The 5,441-nt window shown below is 45.9% G+C and overlaps 1 protein-coding gene across 1 annotated transcript in view; it reads left to right on the forward strand.

Annotated features, from left to right (window-relative positions):
• Positions 1–675: 675 nt before the first annotated feature.
• KIAA0430 (KIAA0430 ortholog) overlaps positions 676–5,441 on the forward strand; it is a 144,963-nt gene continuing 140,197 nt past the window's right edge. Inside the window, exon 1 of the mRNA XM_018564209.1 lies at positions 676–758. The gene's annotated coding sequence lies outside the window, so the exon portion shown is untranslated. The remainder of the gene's footprint in view (positions 759–5,441) is intronic.

Below are 5,441 nucleotides of genomic sequence, written 5' to 3' on the forward strand. Positions count from 1 at the left end.
CCACATGACCCATCACATTAAAACTGCACAAGAAAAACAAAGTAGCGCTGGTGTTCTATCGAAAGCTCCAACTCGTTGAAATCTCCAACTACCTCACTGAGGGTACTTGCAAGTTGAAGATTTTGATCAGGCGGCGTTAGTCTGCAAAACACAAAGACTGACGGAGCTCTGTACAGCTGCATTTTAACAATATTCAGCAGCTGGCAAACTCGACAAGTATTCTGAAACAGCTATGCGCACCGCAACTGTACATTACTCCAGTCTTTCTGAGCACCGGAAATGAGATAGTTGAAGATCTCGATACGTTGGAGCTTTCAATAGAACACCGGGGACATGTCAGAGCTGCAAAACGTCACAGAAGTCGATCTGTTATCACAGCAAACAGGCATCAGGAAAACGAAACAAAGTCCCTGCTTGGTTGTTATGTTCAGCAAATTCAGTATTCATTATTAAGGAGCTAACTTTTCTCTACATAAAGATTGCTATAGTATGACAATAGAGAATCAATATAAAATTAAATTGTCACAACACACACCGCTCATAGTTAGACGAGTATGAAAGTTAACCCCGCCTTCTTTTTTCTTCCATTGGCTATTAGATGTTTAGAGAGGTAGGGAGGCGGAGCCTTACGTCATTAAGGCGTACTGCGTAAAGGAAGTTAGGCGTGAACGTCGTAGCAAAGCGGAAGAGTATGTGAGCAATCACAAAGGAGGAAGATGTGAGAGAACCAGGGGGAGTGAGAGAAAGTAGGGGGCCAGGTGAGGCGCAAAAACGGCATTGGTGATGTTTTTAAGACATGGTGTGTTCATGCTGAGAGGAGACAGATAGAGATGTACTGTTTTGCTTTGGTTATCCGCGTTCCTTTGGGCAGCAGTAATAAAGACGGATACTTCGGGGCTTTCTTATCGCCTGCTACGTCTTCACTGCCTGGTGCCTTGCTTTTAGTCCTATGTGATTTTTGAAAAGCACACCAGCATCTTACTTTAATGTCGTGACCTTTGTTTGTTCTATGTTCCTGTATTGCGAGTCTTGCACCAGGAGTAGGCAGTCTGGTGCTTTGCAGAGTAAATGTGAAGTTTATGGTGTACTAACACTTAGGCCTGGTTCACATCTATGTGTTTTTTAAACCGTTAGAGAAGTGGTTTTGAATGCTTAACACAATAAATCTTATGATTTTTAATGCCCCCTGTTAACACCTGAGCAGGAAAACGCCCAAAAAGGTACATGAGTTTCTTTGGCCAGTTAATGTGTTTTTGGCCCATAGACTTCAATGGAAATACTCGAATGTGAGGCAAAAGCATGTTGCACAATTGTGTGTTTTTAAACGTGTGTTTGTCCATTGCCTGCAATGTTTTATAAACTGCAAGTCAAAATGCATGTCTTTTTAAAGTACACGTGTACAAAAGTGCATCAATGTGTGTACAAATGCACAAAAACAATGCTGCCCAGCTGTCAACCTTGCCTTAGAGCAGCGGTGCGGTTCCCAACCTTTCTAGTGCCGTGACCCTTTTGATAACAATGCCCAAGTTGTGGTGACCCCTAACAGTAAAATGATTTTTTGCTTTAATTTTGCTACCGTTAGCGGCTCCCGGCCGATCGGGAGATAAACACTTTCTCCCGGGAAGGTTTACTCTGCTCGACCAAGCAGAGTAAACCTTTCCCTGCTCTGGTTATTTTTTTTTTTTTTTGACGGGTTGCCATCAGTCAGAAAAAAAGAAAAAAAACAGCATAGGAATGCATAGCTAGATTCCTATTGGCTATTTCAATTTGCAATATCCAATAGCAAGCTGGCCATTGCACCTGCGCTCTTCTGCTGTCAATCACTAGAAGGGGACCTGATGGAGAACTTCAGGTCCTCTTCTGCTGATTGGCAGCAGTGGGCGGGTGCTAAAGCTAGTTTGCTATTGGCTATTGCAAAGTGTAATAGCCAATAGGAATCTAGCTATGCATTCCTATGCTGTTTTTTTTTTTTCCTGACGGCAGCCGGCGGCTCCTATGTCAGGAAAAAAAAAAACGGAGCAGGTAAGGGCTTACTCTGCTCGATCGAGCAGAGTAAAACTTTCCGAGAGAAGTGTTTCTCTCCCCGGGCGGCCGGGAGCTGATTTCTAATAGCTGGAGACTCCCGGAGCGTCCGGAAAAGTTGGGATGTCTTTTAGGCGACCCCTGGCAAATCGTCATTCGACCCCCGACGGGGTCGCAACCCTCGGGTGGAGAACCGCTGCTTTAGAGGGTTACTCACAAAAGGGTGACGAGTTCGGGGAAGGCATGAGAAGTGAACCATCTAGAACAACATATCTGAATTGGAAAATTAAGCTGAATTGTAGAATTTTTCACAATTGGCTTTTTTGTCCTAGATCACGTCTCCTGCCTTCTCCAAACTCTTCACCCTTTTGTGAATAACTCTGTGTTATCTGTGTGTTATCTGTGAATGGGCACGGTTCACTGCCTTATTTTGGGTTTGTTTGTGTATCACGAGTGCTCTGAACTGTTTCTGGGCATGGTCAAATGTTCTGTGTCAGGGACCACTTCAAGAAGTTTCTATGGGGCATGGTTCACTTGGAGCCTGGGACAGTTTGGTTCAGTGTGAGCGCAAACTGTGCCCGAGTACTGAAATCTCAATGAGCACGGAAAGGGAGGGTTCACTGTGGTCTAGCTGACAGGAGATAATGCAAATTTACCTGGAAATGCTTCCTGGTAGCACAGTGTGAGCGTAGGGGAGGGGGGCAGTCTTATTCGGGTATGGTTTGATTCAAATGTACTAGGTGTAATAATGCAGCCCAATTACATGGAAGGTGTGTCCCATGTCCTGGTGGCTGCTGCATGTTGTAGAAATCATTGCATGGGTGCTGCAAAATACCCCCTATACATTGATCTTCTGGTGCTTTGGATTTATCAGCTGCTACCAGTGTTAAAGGGTCTGCCAAAGTTGCGCCACTTGCTGTCCCTTACTCCTTTCTCCTCCTAGTAATAGAGGCTGAACCATTATTTCCCACAATCCAGAGACCTATAACTCGAGGAGGTGAATTCTCTTTCAACTGCCTGTCTCCCAATCCCAGGTCGCTTTGCGTTGTGGGAGATGATGGGGGTTATACTAGTATTGGAGTAAGGAGTGGGTGAGCGGTGCAACTTTTGCAGGCTTTTTCACACTGAAAGTGGCCATTGTTAATCAACGCAGCTCCATAAGATCAGCCATGTAGGGGTTATTTGGCAGCACTTGTAGGAGAATTTCTACAATAGCAGCCACCAGGACATGGATACACCTCCATAAGTGGTAAGTTATGTCCCTGGGGCTGTATAACAAGAAACTAAACTTCAGTTATAAGTAGGGAAAGGCTGGTGGTTTTATTTTACAGCTATGGGCACTAAAATGTAGCAAGCTTGTTGCTGAAACGTGTATGCTTTTGTATAAATCATTTTTTGTGCTCGTGTACCATTATAGTGGCTTTTATCGTGGCAATCGCATAAGTGTACCAGTCAGATAAGGCTATCATTTTTTTTTGCGTAAAGTATAGTTTATATCGGGGCTCAAAATTTCAGGTTCTGAACTACTAGCCAGTCCTTAAGAGTATAGCTCGTGGTATACTGAGCCTATGTTGACGGTAAGACGCTAGTTTGTGTCCTCCCGGTGCACTAAGGAGAACTATGGGAAAAAGCCTTAACCCCATAGTTCTCCTTTAATGAGATGGTTGCAGTTTGCCATTTTAAAGTGAAACAAAACTTTACTTTTTTAGGGTTCCCATAATCTCTTTCCATAATTTGCAAGTTCCCAATCATATTTGTATTTCATGGCACACTTACCTTGCAAAGTGTTCTGCTCAAGTGATGTGATGTCTGCATGCCCTCTCTCCACTGGTGCTTCCGTAGTTTTCCAGGTTCAGTCTTATTGATTGGCCGGGAGTTAGTTCATCTTGGTGCCATCGGTATGCCAAGATTGTACACTGAACTGTACACATGCAGTAATTAGGATTATAAAAAAATCCTATCAGAAGAAGCCTTCATGGCAGAAGCGACAGTCTCTCCTGCCAAAGAAAGCTACCTGTTGGCATTAAAAATATATATTTTTGTAATGCTATGCTTGAATCCTTTATTATATATTACATAGGGATGCACCAATATATCGGGCGAAAATTGCACTTTTGGTATAATGCCAAAAGTGCCATTTTCTGGCCGATCGGTGCATCCGTGTATTCTCTCCTCCCCGCTGGGTGCTGCTCTGTGTCCCGGCGGGGAGGAGAGAAACTGTGACAGCCAGCCGAGCGGCCGGTATCCCTCCTCCCCACACCACTCAGCCTCCTATCACAGTCCAGCAGAGCGGTGTGTGTGCGGAGACAGCCCGTGCTGTCACAGGAGACTTGGCTCTCCTCCCTGCACCGCCCCGCCTCCTGTGACAGCTGTCAGAAAGGAGAGCCAATGCATACACTCAGCGATCTGTGATCGCTGAGTGTTTGTATATAATTGAGGACACAGTATGGTTACTATAGCTTCCCATTCCTTGATAATTGAGGATATCTACATCACCCCCTTTTTCACTCACTCAGCTGTACCTGCCCCCTCCCCTGTCCGTTCCGACAGTCAGCGCTGGAGGAGAGGGGAATCCAGTCCCTCCCCTGTCACCGCTCTCTGCCGCGACAGGTATGTGTTCGCTCACCTCCCGTTCTACTGAGCCGACCTGTGACAGTTTCATTGTAACAGGTCGGCTAGAACCATGAGGATGAGTGAAAAGCACTCGCCTCATAGTTCTTCTTTTAACCACTTGCCGTCCGCCCGTTGTAAAAAAACGGACGGACGGCACTGCTGCATTGGCGGGTTGCCTTCTCCAGACAGCATTTTTTTTTTCTGCTGGCGCGCGCCCCCTAGCGGGCACGCACGGGCAGAAAAGACCCGGCCAATGCAAACACCCGTTACCCGGTGTTTCACATATAGACGATCGGCGGCTCCATAGCCCGCCGATCGTCTATATGTGCCCGGGATCCGCTGCCCCATCTGCGGCCCGGGACCGGCTCGGAGGGCGTCAGGAGGGAGAGAGATCAGCTCCTTGCTGTCTCCCTCCGGGCTGTGAATCATCACTTCCGCATTCACCTGTCAGTCATCTGGCTGCTATAGCCAGAGAAAAGAAGCTGATGAAGCAGATCTCTGCTTCATCAGCTTCTTTTGGGGTCCACAGGTGACATTAGGGGTCCTAGAGACCCCTAATGTCTCCATAAAGAGGACCTGTCAGTGTGCCTTTGCTATTATATAGGGCGATTGTTATCCCCCTATATAATAGCAATAACAATAAGTGCAAAAAAAAATATAAATAAAAAAAATGTAACATATAACAAAATAAGTCAAAAAAACCCCCAAAATGTTTAACCCCCCCCCCCCCACGTTTACGCACCTATAAACGTAAATACGCGCCCGGTGCCCCAGCGCGCAAAAATTACAATTGCGCTACACATGTT

Source organism: Nanorana parkeri, unplaced genomic scaffold, assembly GCF_000935625.1.
Source record: "Nanorana parkeri isolate BGI_ZX_2015 unplaced genomic scaffold, ASM93562v1 scaffold736, whole genome shotgun sequence".
Taxonomy (NCBI): Eukaryota; Metazoa; Chordata; class Amphibia; order Anura; family Dicroglossidae; genus Nanorana; species Nanorana parkeri.